Raw genomic sequence first — 21,250 nt, 5'->3', positions numbered from 1 at the left:
TGTCAGATGTGGGCCAATCAATGTGGGGATACAAAATACTGAAACTTGGACACAGTAAATAAATGTATAGGTAAACGATAGAAGCGTGCGGCATGTTGTAAGTTGCAAGGAACGTTAGGGTGGTTAGATAAGCTATATATTGTGAATATTTTTTATAATAAGGGATGGTCATTGTGGAAATGGGAAGGTTTGGCGGGATATCTTAAAAAAACGAGCAAATCAGTGTAACTTTCAAACTCCAGAACGTAGTTCAATCAAATTTGGTGCACACAGCGATTATCAGGCAAGTACGCTTTCAATACGTTCGGTCCATCCTCCAAAAAGCCACCTGTTTCCAGCCCACGCTCAGCGACGTCTCTCTCATCTGAATATCCTCTCGATCGGACACCGGGACGCACACTTGCCCCCAGCCTTGTGGAAGGTCCCTATCCGCTCATCACAGTCGAGCCCATCCAGCCTACGATCATCAGCCGTCCCGGCCCTGTGTTTGAGGCAGGTGATGGGACCTTCCAACAGCGATTATCAGGCAAGTACGCTCTCAATACGTTCGGTCCATCTTCCAAAAAGAGTCCTGCTTCCAGCCCACGCGCAGCAACGCCTCACTCACCTGAATATCCTCTCGATCGTACACCGGTACGCACATTTGCCCCCAACCTTGTGGAAGGTCTGGCAGGTGAAGGGACCTACCAACAACGAGCATCAAGCAACGAAAACAGTGGTCTGCGTATCTACTATCAGAACGTTCGCGGGCTTCGTACCAAAATCGATGACTTCTTTTTGGCGGTATGCGAAGAAGATTACGATGTCGTTGTATTAACCGAAACTTGGCTGGATGACGTCATACATTCAGCACAGCTTTTTGGAAACCACTACTCGGTGTTCAGAACTGATCGCAATCCTCGGAATAGCCGTAAAACCCGTGGTGGTGGTGTACTCATTGCAGTTTTGGCAAAGTTCAATTGTGTTCGTGAATCTGCTGTCGTCAGTGATACCCTTGAACAGTTGTGGGTTCGTGTCAATATGACCGGTTTCATTATCAGCATTGGGGTTGTGTACTTGCCACCTGATCGTATGAACAATCTTGATGATATTCAACGCCATCTAGATTCTATCGAAACGGTTACTTCTACTCTCAGAGCTAGCGACAAGGTCTTGCTTCTCGGTGACTACAATCAATCTGCTATTCGGTGGTGTTCGGGTGAAAATTCCTACCCATCAGTAGACTTGATACGCTCTCGTCTATCAGAATCCAGTTGCGTATTGTTGGACGGATTCAACTTTCATGGATTGACCCAGATCAATCCCATTGTTAACTCAAATGGTCGTGTACTTGATCTGGTACTGGTTAATGATGCAGTGTTGCCAAGTTGCACAATACACCCTGCTGTTGAGCCGCTGACACCTGTAGATGTCAACCATCCTCCGCTTACCTTGGAGGTGTCGTACGTGACGCCCATTACCTTTGAGTCTGGACATGATTCGAGCAGTTATAGCTTCCGAAAAGCCCCAAGCAGCACAACTTGTTTCACTACTGAACATTTCACTGTGTTGCAACTATTCGGAAAGAAACAATCTCTGCGTATGTGCCATCAAATATAACTCTCTTGCAATCTAAAAAGCGCAAGAGGTGGAGCCTACGGAAACATCCTTCGATTGCAATAAAATTTCAATAATGTTGCAAAATACTACAGCGGAAAAAAATAAAATAAAAATATAAAACTGGATTCGATTTATGAATCTTGTGATTGATAGTCCTTCACTCTACCACAGCACCATTCAACACTTCGAAGGGACTGCATGTTGACTCACCATAAAAACCATACGATTATGAAGTTTTGTACTCGGGTTTTCTGTTACTTGATTGCATCATCACCGGAAAAAAATGTGAGTTGTCAAAACGTTGAACGATGCTAAATTAAACATGAAGACACACTCAACTTATCTGCAACTTAATTTAAACAAACAAATAAATTTTGAAAGACGCATTGATGTTACATGGTAAAAAATATGCAACTTGATGATTTTGTTTCGTGTTTGCAACATAAAGTGCAGTATTCTTTGGTTGTTTGTTTCCAAATGTCAAACACGTACTGCATTGCAATGGTAATGAAACATTGATCACAACTCGAACGTTTTTGACATCTTGATGCAACTTTTTTGTGCTTTAATGTTTTTCCAATGCCTTTAATGAAACTGAATAGAAACAAGGTGCTTTTTGGAAGATGTTGCGTGTGCTACTTGGGGCAGATTACTCTGCACTGAATGAAATGCTACTTGCAGTTGATTGGGATTGCATCAATTCTTTCGATAACGTCGACGATGCCGTGGACTTTTTCACCGACAGTATCGTTCGTGCATTTGCTATTCATGTTCCGATTGTAGGACCTGCACGGAAGCCTGCGTGGTCCAACCACAGATTACGAATACTTAAACGTCGCCGTTCTTCTGCACTTCGTAGATACTGCAATTATCGTTCCACGTACAACAAGCAGCAGTTCAATAGTGCCAGCAGTGTATACAGAAGTTATAATCAGTTTTGTATTCCCGATACATCAGCCGCACACAACGAAATCTGCGTCTAAATCCCAAGCAATTCTGGAAATTTGTTAGGTCCAAACGGAACGAAGATGGTCTTCCTACGTCAATGCAACTGCATGGTGTCTCTGCTGACACTCCCGCTGACAAATGCGAGCTCTTTGCTACACAGTTCAAGACCTCCTTCAACGATTTCGCAGCTCCGCTCTCTCATGCCGTTGAGGCTTCTCGCGACGCTCCTCGTGATGTACTGGATTTAGACATCTTTCCCATCAGTGATGAAAATGTGTGCCGGGCGATTCGGAAACTGAAATTTTCTTTCCGTGCTGGGCCGGACGGGATACCCGCTGCTTTGCTGCGCCGGTGTTCATGTGCTTTTATCAAACCGTTAGCAAAAATCTTCAATCTCTCGCTTCGAACCAGAAAGTTTCCCATGCGCTGGAAATCGTCATACCTTTTCCCAGTACACAAGAAAGGGAACAAATGCGATGTGAGCAACTATCGTGGAATAACCACTCTCTCCGCTTGTTCGAAAGTTTTCGAAATCATAGTGAACGACACGCTCTTCGCTTGCTGCAAGCAGTACATCTCTACGGACCAGCATGGATTTTCCCTAAGAGATCGGTCGCGACCAACTTGACAGAATTCACAACAACTTGCATTGAGGCTCTTGATAACGGGCGGCAAGTGGATGCTGTATATATAGATCTCAAAGCTGCTTTTGACCGTGTTGATCATGGTATTCTACTTAGTAAACTGGAGAAGTTGGGCGTTTCCTCTGCGTGCGTGGATTGGTTTAGATCCTACCTGACGGATAGAAAATTGCGTGTGAAAGTCGGATCATCTTTTCGGATCCTTTCGTTACTCCATCTGGGGTACCACAAGGAGTAATCTGGGACCATTATTGTTTTCAATATTCGTCAACGATGTGACATTGGTGCTACCACCTGGAGTGAGGCTACTCTATGCTGACGATGCAAAGATATACATTGTCGTCAATAGTCTTGAGGACTGCATTAAACTACAAATGCTTTTTAACCCGTTTAGAGGGGTGGTGCGAGCGAAACCATTTGTCACTCAGTATCCATAAATGTCAGACAATAACGTTCAGCAGAAAACGAAAACCTATTATTTACAATTACATGCTGGCTGGGAAAGCTCTTGAGCGAAGTGCAACAAATCAGGGATCTTGGAGTTATACTTGACGACGCACTAACCTTCCGTTTCCACTACGATTACGTGATTTCTAAGGCAAACCGACAACTTGGCTTCATAATGAAAATCGCCAAAGGATTTCGTGACCCATACTGCCTGCGATCGCTCTATTGTGCGCTTGTACGATCAACACTGGAGTTTGCTGTCATTGTGTGGTGCCCTTATCAAGCCACCTGGATCTCGAGGATCGAATCTGTGCAAAAAAGTTCGTGCGCTTTGCTTTGCGCAATCTTCCTGGCGTGATGGCCAACATTTCACTCCATATGAAAACCGCTGTCGGCTGCTTGGGCTGGATACTTTAAATGTTCGACGCCGTGTGGCACAGGCCATGTTCGTAGCGAAAATCCTCAATGGTGCTTTTGACTCTCCAGCAATACTTAGTAAGATGAATTTTTACGCTCCTATGCGTCCGCTGAGGAGAAGGGACTTCATTCAGCTTGATGCTCGAAACAGTCGATATGGTCAGCATGATCCAGTTCGATATATGTCATCCAATTTCAACGCAGTGTTCCACCTCTTTGATTTTAATCTATCGCCAGCAAATCTACAGCGAGTTTTCACAACACACTTTCGAGACACCGTTTGACACAAACGTAGTTTGTTAAGTTCTGTTTTACTGTAGTGATTAATTCTTGTGTATTATGATTATGTATTATGTGTATGCTTGTTAGATTCAGTGATAAGTTTTACCCTTGTAGTCATTGAGACATCAGATGTCAGATGACAATTACTACTAAATAAATAAATATTCTCTATACTATAAGGCGTCGAATATATTGGAGTAGGGTTGGGAATGCCTCCCCCTATTCCCTACCCTCCTCCAATATATTCGACGCCTTATAGTATAGAGAATATTTGCACCAAATTTGGTATTGTTTGGAAAATGAACAATTTGCCGTAAGTTCTAAACCGATGGCCGATTTCAACCAAATTTGGTACACAATTATCTCTATCATAAAAGGAAGATCATAGATAGGGTGCGAGTGTCATTGAGAAAGAGGGAAGGGGATTTATATTTGAAAACAGAACAATTCTCGCTCAACTTTTCAAAAGGACCTAAGTAACATTTTTCACATGAATTGATTTGAATATTGCAATGAACAGACCAATATGAAAGCAGTACTCAAATTAATTCATGAAAAAATGTTACTTAGGTCCTTTCGAAAAGTTAAGCGAGAATTCATCGTAACCTTCATCTCCCAGGAACGATTTTAACCAGATTTGGAATTCACACTCTCTACAATGAGGAGTCGATCGTATTGAAGGGAGGGTTCCTGGCAAAATTGAGAGGAAAATGACCCGAAACGCACTTTCAAATTGCAATAACTTTTTAACGCAACAATTTGAAGGTTTGAAACTTCTTGACTTTTCCTAATTCGTGAAAATCTTTGTTCCCAAAAACTCCCACACTTACGGTGTTCGGGTCATATTGACTCGGATTTGACTTTGCAATATCTTTCTTAGCCAAAATGTGGTATGCTCCAAGTAAATGTTACAAAGTTCTAGTAGTTAATATTGGAATCAAGTTTTAATTAGTTTGGTACAAGCTTGAATAATAAATTTACCACTGTGTGGAGAAAAAATAGTAAATGAGGGAAATTATTCAAAGTTCTATGTTGTTTAAAATTGGCCCATTCTCGCCCCTCACAGGGGTTGACTTTGGGCCAAATGCAATAAAGTTCAGCGCTGACGATGTAACGATTCAATCGTTCATTAAAAATAATTTTCTACATTACGGCTCTTACCAGCTATGTAAGTCAAATCAACCAAAGGGTTGGCCCAATCTCACCCCTTTTTAGCGTGCATTGCTCGTTGCTACGAAAAACCAGAACCGCTATATAAATATTCATAAAATTCGATAAAACAACAACAGATTATCGTAACATGATAACCAGGTATCCATCGATCTAAAAACTAGTTATATAATAGATTTGTGGGGCTATACTGATACTATTTTAATACGGGTTCATTCGATCAATAGTTTTACATTCAAATTCCAAGCTTTATGGTACAAGCACAATTAGTTCTTGGAATTTATTTTGTGATTTCCTAGACTTGAATTTTATTATAATTTCGAACCGTTTAAAGTTTTCATCAAAATTCGTAACAGTTTCTGAGATATTAGGAGTTGAAACATTTTTCGTTTTTGGCCCAATCTTACCCCTAGGCCCAATGTCACCCCGAACGACGGTACCCTAAATAATCGTCAGCTCATATTTTTTCGAAAATGTCCTCCTAAAAATCATTCACTTGAATCCACTTGAATGAAGGCTTCCGAACCTCTTAAAAAAGGGATCAGAGCCTCTTGAAATGAGGCTTCCGAGCTTCTTGAAAAAAGGCTTCAGAGCCTCTTGAAAGGAGGCTCTCGAGCCTCTTGGAAAGAGACTTCAGAGCCTCTTGAAAGGAGGTTTCTGAGCCTCTTGAAAGGAGGCTTACGAGCCTCTTGAAAGGAGGCAACCTAACCACGTGAAAGGAGTCTTCTGAACTTCTTGAAAAGAGGCTTCCAAGCCTCTTGACAGGAGCCTTCCGAGCCTCTTGAAAGGAAGCTTTTGAGCCTCTTGAAAGGAGGGTTCTGAGCCCTTGAAAGGAGGCTTCTAAGCCTCTTTAAATGAGGTATCTGAGCCTCTTGAGATGAGGCTTCTGAGCCTCTTGAAAGGAGGCGTCTGAGGCTCTTGAATGGAGGCTTCTGAGGCTCTTGAATGGAGGCTTCTGAGCCTCTTGAAAGGAGGCTTCTGTTCCTCTTGAAATGGGGCTTCTGAGCCTCTTGAAAGGAGGCTTCTGAGCCACTTGAGATGAGGCTTCTGAGCCTCTTGAAAGGAGGCTTCTGAGCCTCTTGAAAGGAGGTTTCTGAGCCTCTTAAAAGGAGGCTTCTGAGCCTCGTGAAATGAGGCTTCTGAGCCTCTTGAAAGGAGGCTTCCGAGCCTCTTGAATGGAGGCTTCTGAGCCTCTTGAAATGAGGCTTCTAAGCCTCTTGAATGGAAGCTTCTGAACCTCTTGAATGGAAGCTTCTGAGCCTCTTGAAAGAAGGCTTCTGAGCCTCTTGAAAGGAGGCTTCTGAGCCTCTTGAAATGAGGCTTTTGAGCCTCTTGTAATAAGGCTTCTGAGCCTCTTGAAATGAGGCTTCTGAGCCTCTTGAAATGAGGCTTCTGAGCCTCTTGAAAGGAGGCGTCTGAGCCTCTTGAAAGGAGGCGTCTGAGCCTCTTGAAAGGAGGCTTCTGAGCCTCTTGAAAGGAGGCTTCTGAGCCTCTTGAAAGGAGGCTTTTGAGCCTCTTGTAATGAGGCTTCTGAGCCTCTTGAAATGAGGCTTCTGAGCCTCTTGAAAGGAGGCTTTTGAGCCTCTTGAAAGGAGGCTTTTGAGCCTCTTGAATGGAAGCTTCTGAGCCTCTTGAAAGGAGGCTTCTGAGCCTCTTGAATGGAGGCTTCTGAGCCTCTTGAATGGAAGCTTCTGAGCCTCTTGAATGGAAGCTTCTGAGCCTCTTGAATGGAGGCTTCTGAGCCTCTTGAAATGAGGCTTCTGAGCCTCTTGAAAGGAGGCTTCTGAGCCTCTTGAAATGAGGCTTGAGCCTCTTGAAAGGAGGCTTGAGCCTCTTGAAAGGAGGCTTCTGAGCCTTTTGAAACAAGGCTTCTGAGCCTCTTGAAATGAGGCTTCTGAGCCTCTTGAATGGAGGCTTCTGAGCCTCTTGAATGGAAGCTTCTGAGCCTCTTGAATGGAGGCTTCTGAGCCTCTTGAAAGGAGGCTTCTGAGCCTCTTGAATGGAGGCTTCTGAGCCTCTTGAAATGAGGCTTCTGAGCATCTTGAGATGAGGCTTCTGAGCCTCTTGAGATTAGGCTTCTGAGCCTCTTAAAAGGAGGCTTCTGAGCCTCTTGAAAGGAGGCTTCTGAGCCTCTTTAAAGGAGGCTTCCTTCCATGTCTCTCAAACTAAGGATTTCGAACCATTAGATTCTCGTTTTTAGTTCAGATGCATATTCTTAGCATATTATTCATCCTTTTGTTTCGAACAGGTATATAGATTGCATTAATAAAAAGTTTATTCGACGTTTTGTTCCGCAGCCCTTTATTCATTGTACTGGTTGTGGAAGGCAGGAATCAATTGGCTTTGAATTATTGATCGCATTGAATATTATGTACAAGACAAAATTTTGAAATGAAGAATACACAATTATTGAAATTTTATCAATGAGTTTTGATTGGAATTGTTATACGTCCGCCATTACGCATTTTTGTCCGAGGTACCCCCTAGGGTCAGCGAAGGTACCCCCAGGGGTACATGTACCCCAGGTTGAGAACTGCTGTTCTAGGTTCTCCAAATCATTCTGGAGCTCAGACCTAAAGAGTCTACCACGTCAACAACCAATGGTACAATGCGATTTACCATCCATAGAGGCCATGCGTATGATACACGATATCTCGCGCTTAGTTTCATAGGGGCGTAACTCTGTATATCGATTTCTCTTCGACGATGTTTTCTTTTTATTCTTGTACCGAATTGCGCTAGTTTGTCGATGATTTAATGTTTTGGTGTGATAAAGGATGATTGTATCTTACACCAAAATCAATAATCACGGTTGTAGCTTTTGAAACAATTGAGTTATTAACAAAACATAGAATCGATTAAGAGAAATCGATCAATACAGTTACGCCCCTATGAAACTAAGCCCGAGATATGTCAAAATCAAATATTCTAAGCTCTCAAAATCGTTCTGGAGCTCAGACTTAGTTGTCTACCACGTCAACTACCATCGGTACAAAACCAATAGCACCGCATTGTGTCCATATAGGTCTTTAGAGGCCATGCGTATGATTTACGACTTACATAGATATGTTAAAATCAAATGTGCTTAGTTTTCCAAATCATTCTGGAGTTCAGACCTACATACCTACCCTCGGTATAAACTGTTGGAGGCTATTCGTGGGATTTACGATTTAGATATGATAAAACCGGTTACAATATTTTCTCCTTGTCATTCACCATGCAATTCTTTATGAATGGTCCCTAGAAGCTAATATAAACATGATGGGGTGCCATCGATTTTGTACCATACGTGATTGAACTGGCAGACCCAATACGGCGGTACTTCGTAGTTTAGTAAGGACAACAGTTGTCAAGCATACTTAGGTCATTTGATCAAATCCCACCGAGGGAATTGGTTACCCTCCAATACATTTTTTGAACTAAATTTCCCATTTGTTGTGCATTAATTACCTGCCTGGTTGGTCAATACCCGGAATAATGGCAATTAATTTTGAATGAACTGAGACCTATTGATTCGAACTCCTGAATGATTTGGAGTTCTAAAAAAACCGATTTGGAGGTAGATGAATCGTAAATCATGCGCATGACCCAAGGAGCTATATGGACATAATAATTTGAAACCAAGCTTAGTTGACACGGTAGACGTCTAGGTCTGAACTACAAAAGGACTTGAAGCGTTAAGAACATTCGTTTTGAACATACCTACATCGTAAACCATATGCTTGGTCTCTATATGGGCACAATGGATTGCTATTGATTTTGAACCAAGCGGGATTGATGTGGCAGACGACGTTTCAGTTCTCACCTCTAGAATGATTCAGAGAACTTAGAACACTCGATTTGGACATATCTAAAACGTAGGATTGCTAATATGGATGATGAATTAAATTCTCGTTCCGGATGTTTTCGGGTGGGAAACATTTCCGACACCATTAACATATTGTATCCATTGTACTTGCCACAATAGATACATACTCATACATGTCGAGAAAAGCTTTCACTGATACCTGGCAGGTCAAGTTCATGTTGAAATATGTTGAGCCATAAAAGAAGACGAATAAGTCGTAAATCATACAAATAGCCTCCAAGGATCTATACGTAAACAATGGATTGTTCACCTGTCATAAGACGAGTTTAAACAATCCCATTGAATTCCACCACTTAATTGTATCCTGACAGATACGTATTTCGACCTCAACAGTAAGGCCGTCTTCAGTGTCTTGTACTTGACTCGACTTACTCGACGAAGTCGAGTCAAGTACAAGACACTGAAGACGGCCTTACTGTTGAGGTCGAAATACGTATCTGTCAGGATACAATTAAGTGGTGGAATTCAATGGGATTGTTTAAACTCGTCTTATGACAGGTGAAAGCATTCCACTAAAAAGCTCAAAATAATTTTCTTATCAAAATGGATTGCTATTGATTTTTTACCTAGCGTAGTTGACGTGGCAGTTCTATACGTCTGAACTTCAAGATAATTTGGAATACTTATTAAATCAAACGCATGGTCACTAAGGATCTATATGGACACAATGCGGTACGATTGGTTTTGTATCGAGGGTAGTTGAAGGGGTAGATCCTCTAGGTTTGAACTCCAGAGCGATTTGGACATTCGATTTTGACATATCAATATCGTAAATCATACGGATGGTCATCTCCCAGTGGAACAGCCTCGCAGCTTAGTGTTCATTTAGCACTTACACAGTTATTAACTGCGAGGTTTCTAAGCCAAATTACCATTTTTTCATCAGTATATCGTGAGGCTAACACGATAATACTTCTTGCCACGGGAAGTCGAGAGAATTTCCAGCCCAAAAATTTCCTAGACCGGACAGGGAACCGAACCCAGCCACCTTCACCATGGTCTTGTTTTGTAGTTGCACATCTTACCGCACGGCTAAAGAAGGCCATTAAGGGCCTATATGCTTTGTACCAAGAGTAGTTGACTTGGCCTTTAGGTCAGAACTCCAGAATGATTTGAAGAACTTAGAACATCGGGTTTGGGGCCCTCCTTAGCCGTGCGGTAAGACGCGCGGCTACAAAGCAAGACCATGCTGAGGGTGGCTGGGTTCGATTCCCGGTGCGGTCTATGCAATTTTTGGATTGGAAATTGTCTCGACTTTTCTGGGCATAAAAGTATCATCGTGTAAGCCTCATGATATACGAATGCAGAAATGGTAACTTGGCTTAGAAACCTCGCAGTTAATAACTGTGGAAGTGCTTAATGAACACTAAGCTGCGAGGCGGCTCTGTCCCAGTGTGGGGATGTAATGCCAATAAGAAGAAGAACATCGGGTTTGGACATAAATCGTAAATCATACGCATGGCCTCTGTTGGATAATTAATTCATTTTCTTTGCGAACCACTGTATCAATACGCACTAGATGCGAATTGGTCAATGGCCAGTGGTTTGTTTCTCATCGTTTGCCACACGATAGCCTCTCTCGACCAAAGGCCTACAGAGATGATGCTCGCAGCATCCCGGTAGTAGGTAGATGTAGGGAGTAGTTAGTTCTATCTCGACCGCCGGTGATACCGATCGTCGGCAGTGCGCCGCGTGTTATATCAATAATAAATACAGTCCACTCTAAAGCAATAAACGGTTGTAGTTTGTACGAAGTGCGTCAATAAATTTATTCATTTGTGACCGTATCACATCGGTGGTTTCGCGCTTGATCCGAAAGGTTGATTCGCGGGTGCTTTCGCTGAAGTGCGAACCGGGAGTATCCCACAGCCTCTAAGGACCTATACGGGCAAAATGTGATACTATTGGTTTTGTACCGAGGCTAGTTGAAGTGGTAGGCCTTTTAGGCCTGAACTCCAGAATGATTGGGAGAACTTACAGCATCCGATTTGGACATATCTAATTCGGTAAACATACGTATGGCCTCTAAGGACCCTTATTGACGCAATGTTGTGCTATTGGGTTTGTACCGATGGTAGATGACGTGCACACTTAACTCATTTTACAGTATTCGGTAAATTTTACCGAAATCTCAACAGCAGAACTGGTAATTTTTTTTACAGACTTTTTGTAATTTTTTCCATTGCTCAACTGTCAAAATCACCGAAAATCGGTAACATTATTTACCGAACAGTTCTGCTGTTGAGATTTCGGTAAAATTTTACCGAATTCGGCGATTTATTTTAAGTGTGTGGTAGACCTTTTAGGTCTGAGCTCCAGAACGATTTGGATAGCTTAGAATATTTGATTTAGAAAATCATAAATCATACGCACGGCCATATGGAGACAATGCGGTGCTATTGGTTTGGATGGTTGTTGACGTGGTAGCCTCTTTAGGTCTGAACTCTAGAATGATTTGGAGAACCTAGATCATCTGCAGAAATATTCACAGCATCACGTTCCCCATCTTTGAAATAATTTTCAGGACATTTTCGTGAAAAAACAATGATAAAATCGATGATGCGCGGTATTATTGTGAAATTTTTGTCTATATAAAAGTGGCCAACTGTTGATCCTTCCACGGCGATCACCAATCTCAGGCCAGATTGAAAAATTTATGAGCAGACGATTATTTTGGGTATATAAACATGTAAATTGGCTGAGAAATGAAGGAGATACAGGTCGGACTCGATTATCCGGAGTATCGATTTTTTTTCACTCCGGATAATCGAATCACTAGAAAAAAAATCAAATCTGCAATTAAATGACGAAAATCTTATGTTTCATTGTATTTGCAGTGGAGTAGTCAGAAATTATTTTGAAAAATTCCTGATTAATCCGCCCAATGGTATCGGTGACTTTCTGGTGTATAATAGAAAATAGTATTTTTCTCATAACTTTTGAATCCATAGTCCGATCCAGCCAATTTTAATATGAAATGATGAGACAGGATTCCCATTCGAATCGAGCTTGTTGGTTGAGAATAGGTGCCAAAATAATAACTAGACTATTTGTGCATTTTTTGTACAAAAAATAGTGTTTTGGCCATTATTTCTGAACCTAAAGTTTGTTCTAGTCAATTTTCAACAAAAAGCTATGAAAGTTTTGAGTCAATTTACCCATCTATCCATTTTTCAATAGGAAACATTGTGAAGGCTCCCGCAACGGCGAAAATTAGTCGCCGCGATTTTATCGTTGGATCACTCTAGGCAATGTTCCAGTTACTCTTTCACTCCAACGGCGACAGAATCGCAATCGCCAAGCGTTAGAATCGCGTCGCGATTTTTCCGTCACGTGTGTTAGTGGGGGCCTTGAAAGGATTTTCCATCAAATGCAATCAGTCGCAAGCAAATTGGATGAGGATAATTACCAAAAAATGGGTTACGTTGTGAGCACTCAAACCCACATACAGTGCCCCAAATTCGCCGACCATCGGTATATAATACTATGGATCTCCGAGCCATCTAAAATATGTTTGTTTTTGGAGCGAACATATAGCCTTTCGGTACACTTCGTATCCGAGGGAGACAAAAAGGGGTCTTCAGAATAAAAAAAATTAGGCAACGATCCGCACATAAATAACCATTTACAGGACCTTGCAAGATTTTCCTGTGGAAATTTGCGATTTTTGCGTTACGAAATTAATGGATTATTCCTCAAAGGGTGATATTCTGCAAGATAAATTCCCTTAGAAAAACTCCAATTGTAAGGACATTGGTGCTGATGGAGCACATTTACACATGAACCGTTTTACGTTTTACACATGAACCTCAGTGACAATTGTACTAGAACGAAGCGTTTTATCACAACGTCGGTAGGGGAAATAGTTCTCTGCCCCTTTTTTCGCATTTGTATCAGGTGACGAGCAATTTGTTTTCATGTCTTGTTATGGTAAAAAAGCCCCATGCTTTATGTCCATCGTTGTTAATTTTAAATTGAGAGCGAATTCTGCAACCCATGTTATGGACCCAAACACATCGTTTTATGGTGGCGAGGTTGCGTTTTAATCTGTCGAATTAGCGACAGTTTTGTCTCAAATGCAATAGCTTAATTGGCAATCGATTAAGTAATTGCCTAAACAAAAGAGGAAACGGACTTCCACGGAAAAGTTCTTGAAGCGAGAAGTTTGTGGACATATTCTAAAAAAATAATTGATTCATGAAAATAAAATTAAATATGTAGAACACCCCTATTTCAGTACCTCCCATGCAAGCTACGTTCATACTTCCTCAAATAATCCTATTTTGTAGGAATATAACAATAATATATTCATTTGAGTTCATGAAGTTGATATACAAGCCTATAGTCAAATTTCAATACACAAAACAACCCTTTTTCAACCCCCTCCTACAACCTAGATACGTCTCATTGTTAAAATAATCATATTGCATGTTATATTATTGAAAATAAGAATTTAGAATAAAAAACATTCAAAAAAAAAATACTCCGGATAATCGAGTCTAAAATTCCGGATAATCGAATCTCGGATAATCGAGTCCCCGGATAATCGAGTTTCCGGATAATCGAGTCCGACCTGTATTGCTAAGTCAAATTCGGGTAAATATGACCGGAACACCGTAAGCGTGAGTTTTTTTGAGTAAAAAAATCAACGAAAACAAATATTTTTGTGAAACCTAAAATCCGTTAATCCCAAAGTAAACTAAATATAAAGAAAAAAGGATATAGTAAAAGAAAGTATGAAGGAAGAAGGTTGAAGGCAAAAAAGAAGGGAAGGAACAGGGTAGACATTGAAGGAAGAAAACAATTCTCGGATTTTTTTTTTCTTCAAGTTTCAAAAAACCAAACGGTTCAACAACGACTTCACTTATTAACTGTATAGAGTTTCAAAATTAATGTTTACTCAAATTCAATTTTATTGGCTGCTCCCTTCCTCTATAAATTGAATTTGATCACTTGTCATAAGACGAGTTTGTACAATCCCAATTAGTTTCACCACTTAATTTGATACTGATCATGGTCATACGACTTCTGTCTATTAATTTTTACTTCAGATATGATTTTTTTTAATTACAGTGATCGTTTGCTTATTGAGTTTTCCTAGTTGGGGCACTTTTTAGTTGGGACGAAATCCAATTAGAAAGTAGCTAAACGTCAAAATGTGATTTTTATCTTTTATCTTAGTTGTTGTTGCATCAACAGGCTACATTTGGCACCAATGATGTAGAGTATTTAAAACCAGGGATGTTATCGATCATTTAGTAATCTGCGTTCCATAATTTAGTAGTTTGTCAATAACACATTCCAGAGGCTAGATTTCAAAATGTGTAGTATGGTGGACTGCTAATTCAAAGGTTTATCTACAACTCTGCCTAACAGTTCGATGTTTGAATTTGACCGATAATAGAGCTATAGAGCTAGTAGCAGTAGCTTATACTGAATGATTGGAATTTTGCTATCATTTAGTATAAGTTACTGCAACTAGCACTGTAACTCCTTCAATGGTGGAATTTAAATATCAATATATCCAGTAGAAGTCCACCATACAACACATTTTGGAATTCAGCCTCTGGAATGAGTTATAAACAAATTACTAAATGATCAAACGCAGATTACTAAATGATCGATAACATCCTTGTTTGAAACAAAATGTGTACATGGAAAGCTGTTGTCAAGAGATACTAAAAAGTAGGTATAAAACATTTAAACAAGTATTGTCATTGTCTTCGTCTGTTTATGTCTGCGAAGAACGATGAAAATCGAAGAGTGGTGCGATTCTGTTGAAGACACGCTGTAGGGCACAAATAGCTCCATGCATGCCATAATTTGTACGATGAAAGGGCAGCCTCAACATATAGCTGTTACGGGGCATGCGTGGCTGGACGTTCAGGTCTACTTGTTCAAGCATAGCTCCACAGTCGATTCGCCCCTGCAGGGTATCGGTGATCATAATGGCTTTGTCGACATCTCTCCTTGAGCGAAGTAGCTCCAAGTTGGTCAACTGACATTGGCTTTCTTAACTCGGTAGGCGAAACGGATCTTGCCAAGGTAGTCTACGAAGCGCGAATCGAAGGAAACGGCGATGAACAGATTCGAATCTCTCAGCACCATTGTTGTAAGACGGACCCTAGACAACAGAACAGTACTCAAGAGTCGAGCGCACCAGAGAGCAATAGAGAGCTTTTAAACACACAGATAGAAAAATCCACTGAAATTTACGCTAAAGATGATGCACATAAATGGAACGCCATTATTAGCTTAATTCCACGCGTGATATAGCCTAAATGTATACAATATTTGACGTGAATCGTCAATATTGCTTGCAAGTTGTAAGCAAACTTGTTAGAAAGAGGTCCATTTCCGCGTAGAATAGTGTAAATATCCGCATCTCAAGTTTTACGCGCTGTTTACTTTTCATTATTTTATTCTGTGCAGTGTATGTCGGTGAAATTCTTTGCAACTTTGAAAATGTACCCCATACTTCTGGATGCTTTGTCGACGATGAATGAGATGTGTTGCTTGAATACTAGTTACGAGTCTAGGATCACGCCGAGGTCCTTCACATGGCTCACTCGCTCTATTTCTGTACCAAGAAGGCTGTAGTTGCAAACGATGGGCTGTTTTTTTTCGTGAAAACGTAATGACAGAACACTTGGCCGGGTTTACCACCATTCGGTTCAGAGAGCACCAATCAGCGAAGCGATCTAGTTGAAGTTGTAAGAGCTGACAATCGGCGATGCGATGTATTTCCAAAAAGATTTTAAGGTCATCTGCGTAAGACAACCGAGGACATTTGATAACGAGGTGTACATCGTTGAAAAAGATCAGGAAGATCAGTGGTCCTAGATGACTCCCTTGTGGTATACCGGATGGTGCATGAAAACTTTTAGAGGTGCATTCCCGAAAAGCTACGGCCAGATGGTGATCAGAAAGATACGAGTGAAATCAGTTCAGCAGACTGCCGCTGACTCTAAACCGGTCCAGTTTTGCAATGGCTAATGAATGATTAATCTTATCGAAAGCTGCAGAAAGGTCAATATAAATAACATTCGTTTGAGCCAGTTCTGTTAGACTGTTTGTGACGTAGGACGTGAGGCACAGTAAATTGGAAGTTGAGCGACCGATGGTGATGTCAAAACCGCGTTAACGTTTTGTATCCGTTTTTGGCGGGATGGATATTTTTTGGCGCGTAAAGCTTTCTTTTGTTGAATGCAAAAAATAAACAACATTGACGCCAGTCAAAACGCCACAATTAGCACAACGGCATTCGTTAGTTGGGGCGAAGTAATGAAAAATGCAGTGAGACGCATCACTTCTCACTTTCCACTCCTCATTTCTAATTTCTCACTGTAAAAAATGAGTAGTACGAAGTGGGATGTCTCACTACTCAATTCGCGCTTCTAACTTTTTACAATGACAAGTTAAAAATGAGGAATAAGAAGTGAGACGTCTTACTTCTCAATCCCCAATTATCACTACTCACTGTAAAAAGTGAGTATTTAGTGCGTAGTGAGTAGTGAGACGTCCCACTATCCACTTCGCACTACTCACTTTTCACAGTAAGAAGTGAGAAATGAGGTGCGATAAGTGAAACGTATCATTCACACACACCTATTTGGCCAAAAAACCTATTCGGCCAAATGCCGTATTCGTCTAAATGACCTATTTGCCCAAATGACCTATTGGGTCAAACGACCTATTTCGTAAAAAAACGTTTTCGGCCAAATGTCCTATCCGGCCAAATGTCCTGTTCGACCAAATGACCTATTCGACCCCAATGACTTTCAGCCTAATTGTCTGTTCGGCCAAATGGTATTTTCGGCCAAATGACTCTTCCTCTTTCAGTAACGTAAAGTTAAAGATAAAGCGCCCCCATTGCAACATTTTAATTGCCTTACACAAGTGCCACCTACAAAAAAAAACATCAAATTTGTACAAAACATATAACAAATACACATAATCCAAATCTATTTTTGGATTAGAATGACAAGAAATGGTCGGGGTTCAGCCAAACCGCATCAAGCGGCTTTTCGGCTGACTTGCGATATTTTGTTCGTACAAGGACAACGGAAATAGTTTCTTATCAATTTAAGCATACATTAGCAGTAGGATATCCTCAGTTATGGGTTTGAGGGATATTCGATGCGATTTGCGATCAATTAAATCTGCTAAACGAAAGATTGAGCAGAAAAATCGGTAATTTTTCGTTGGTGCTTGGTGTGATTTGGTTGAACCCCGACCAAATCTATCAAGAATTTGAATGTTGGGGACAAAAAAGCGGATACAATGGTTCTAATAATAGGGATGCCTAAAATTTGTTATAATGTTCCAGGCAATTTCTTTGAGGTATTATTTTTTTGGAAACCCGTTGCTTTACTCCCATACCTCTAGCGAAAAATTCAACACCCGGTATTTTGTAGTTTCCAGAAACAAGAAAAGGTGGCTAAGAGGTTGGTGAAAGATCTGAGAAAAACAGTTGAAAAAACACTAGGATATAGCTTTTTGATAAACTAGTGACATCGATATTCTGAACAAATGAATCCTAGTGTTAAATAAGTTGGACGCATGTGTTAAACATATCAGTATCTCAAACATTTAATTGGTAGAAGAAATGATTGATCATTGACTCATTTTGAGCAGCAATAAAAAAATATCGGCGATAGTGAGGTTCAAGAAATATTCGGGGATGGTGGCGCACATATATTATCGCATCTCACAACTAAAAAAAATACCATTGCAAAGCTTAATATGGCACTAGCATAGTTAAAACAACTTGTAACTGCAAGGCTTCTCAGAAAAATGCTCCTAATACAAATTTAAATGTATTTTAAGCCGGGTTAAAATTCAGCTGCCTTTACAGCATAATCTACTTTGTAGCCGCGCATTTTATCAATGAACTACAACGGAACAGTTTCCATAGCAGTTCACAACACATTTTCCGGTTACTTGCTTTACTAACAGTTCGTTTGTTGTTCACCCAAATATTTGCTGTCACAACACGAGCTGTTGAATCCTTAGTTGTGCTACAAAAAGTACGCAACAAGAGACCCTGTCACTGTCACAGCCTCGGAGCAATAATCCGATAGCTTTTATAACACCATTTAGGATTTTGTTGCCACTTACGGGATTATAATTATCCAATGAACGGACTTGCTCTGGGATTCTAATTGATGTTACCCATAAGCATCATTTGGACGAACACTACACGTACATTAGTTAATTACATGCTTTTTACATTTCCACACCCACCCGCTGTATGGTTTTCACTTCAACAAGTTTCAGCTGTTACTTCACTATTGCTCTGAATCAAGTAATGTGAACTGGTGGAGTCCAACTTTTGCGTATTCTAACGACAACATTCGCAGTGAGAACCTTTTTTCGCCTACAAAACTAGTTGATTCCGAATCGAATCGGTGGGTGGTTTTCTAGTAGGTAAGTATCACAAGAACTGGGTGGTGCGGGTTTCCCAAATTTTCATTTTCACGATAGCGACCAACTGCAGAAGCCGTACCGCGACGAACCTTTTACGCTGCAGTACTAACCGACGGCGATGAGGAACTGTCATCTCGCAAATTAGAGCCAGGCCAGTTTGTCAGTAAGTCAATGGGTCTCAAGCACCAACACCAACCAAAATAGTTGGAACGTTCGTTCCACGAGGGTAGTTTGTGGAGAGTGCATGTAGGGAAATGCGTGCGCAAGTTCTCCCGCGGTGTGGTGGCCGATGTCACATAGGGTTTTCGTCGTGACATAACTTATCGTGCCGGTGTTTCGTCGTCGTGAGCGGAAAAGTTCTTTGTTTGGAAACGTGCTTGCTGAGAACCAGTGCGGTAGGAAACGTAGAAAATTATTACACAGTACAAAGTGTTGCTATTTTACTTCATTAGAGCCAAATATTGCAGTAATTGACGGCCACAGAAATTAAACTCATTTTTTCGATGCATGAATTAAAATTATAATGCCAAACTTTTGTTCTTATTCTCGGCTGAGAAGACTTTAATTTAAAAGGGACGTATCGCATCATTATGTCCCGTAACACGGTTAATCCAACGACTAATTGTTAATCACTTTGACGTAGTGTGTTACGGTGTAAGGTCTATCAAACATAGCTCTAGTTTAATCCATTTTTTCGAGCTAGAGCAATAAGTTGTGGTAATTAATGATTCATCGTATTTAGTTCTCGCTACGAACACCAGTGTTTGAAGTATAACAACTCTGCAGATAGTTGAAAGACTTGAATTTCCACCGTTTGAGGCCAAATAGTATGTATGGGGTACAAGTGAGGACGAACACATGAAAACAAGCGGTTCTATTATAGGGTTTAATGACAATGACCACTTATTCAACCAAAGACTAGATTCAACTGCATGTATATAAGGACTACTGCGATCGTACATCACAATTAGAAATAGTCATCCTCCGTTCTTGAATAATCAATACATCTCAGCAGGACCACTTTTATAATCTTCACATGTGAGCCTACTCGATTCACGTTAAGCTTCAATTTAATGATCTCTGCAATAGATTGATAGTTAGATTAAAATTGATTACAATATTTCTACCTCAATGTTCTGATCCCTGAATGATTGCTAACCCCTGGTTTCCGTCCATAATATCTGAGTATTCTTGATTATCCTTCCTTTTCAAATATGTACATTCCTTATGTCACCTGTCATAAGACGAGTTTAAACAATCCCATTGAATTCCACCACTTAATTGTATCCTGACAGATACGTATTTCGACCTCAACAGTAAGGCCGTCTTTGAGCCGTTGAGGTCGAAATACGTATCTGTCAGGATACAATTAAGTGGTGGAATTCAATGGGATTGTTTAAACTCGTCTTATGACAGGTGAAAACATTCCACTAAAAAGCTCAAAATAATTTTCTTATCATTCCTTATGTATTTATTTTTATTTTCGCCATATAGCTCCTAAGGTTTACTATTAAGTATTAATGTGGAAAATACGAATTAATTATCCGAAAACAGCATAGAGCCTGCTTGGTGCATATTATCCCCAAAATCTTCCCGATTTAATTAGAGTCATTCTAACGTTCACCTCAAATCAACCATATCATTACTGATTCATTTGGGATTCTCAAATGAGAAACAGTGTACTTTATCCTAACAACAGGGGTCAGTAAGTGTTGAGAATAATTGTTAAACAGACTAATCTTAGAGGATCACCTTCAAGGCTCTTCTGTGTACTCCTTCCCTTTGTCTGGGTTCCACTGTTCTGTTACAGCAGTGTGCTTCATCTCAACAACAGGGTACCACTATTACGGGAACTGTTCCGTTTTCCATCTCAATATTCAACCATATTGGAATATAAGTAAAACCTTCATATTTGTCGTCCTTCACCTACTCACGTGTTCGATTTATATACCATTTTGTTATTCTTTTTTGAATAATTTGTAAGTCAACATAACAATGCTTCGTGAGCATGTTTGACTTTCTTCAAGAATTTGTAATTTGTTTTTCAAGTCTTCAACGAAGCGTTTTTTTTTTGAAAATTGTTTCTCGTCGCCATTTTGTAGGGTACAATTGAGGACGAAAACACGAAAACAAGCTGTTCTAACGGGTGGCCACTAAAAAGGGGAATCTCAATACTTCAATACTTTTCTATGAGAACATTAATACTTTCAAAGAAATATTTCCTTATATGTATAAATCCTTAGAATGTTCAGAAAATGTCGCCCACAAACTTTTACTCCAACATGTTCTGTAGTATAAAATATATCGTCAAAGCAGGAAGTTCTCCGCATTGTACAATTCTTTCAAGCGTACAAAGATCGTGGCGATGTACGATGTACTTTTCATCGTGGACAATTATAAGCATGAAAATGTTTCGAAAACTGTTAAAGGGTTTTTGGTCTACTGAGCT

At 40.4% G+C, this 21,250-nt stretch overlaps 1 protein-coding gene across 2 annotated transcripts in view; it reads right to left on the bottom strand.

Annotated features, from left to right (window-relative positions):
- Nucleotides 1-18,898, bottom strand: part of LOC134218294 (multiple C2 and transmembrane domain-containing protein) — a 158,488-nt gene extending 139,590 nt beyond the window's left edge. The window contains exon 1 of one of the 2 annotated variants that reach the window (XM_062697229.1): nt 18,619-18,898. The gene's annotated coding sequence lies outside the window, so the exon portion shown is untranslated. Of the gene's footprint in view, nt 1-18,492; nt 18,589-18,618 lie in introns of those variants that run through there. The other variant, XM_062697230.1, reaches the window with a different exon arrangement.
- Nucleotides 18,899-21,250: the final 2,352 nt, after the last annotated feature.

This window comes from Armigeres subalbatus, chromosome 2 (assembly GCF_024139115.2).
Source record: "Armigeres subalbatus isolate Guangzhou_Male chromosome 2, GZ_Asu_2, whole genome shotgun sequence".
NCBI lineage: Eukaryota > Metazoa > Arthropoda > Insecta > Diptera > Culicidae > Armigeres > Armigeres subalbatus.
Note: the sequence above shows the minus strand (reverse complement) of the source record. Positions and strands in the feature narration are given on the sequence as shown.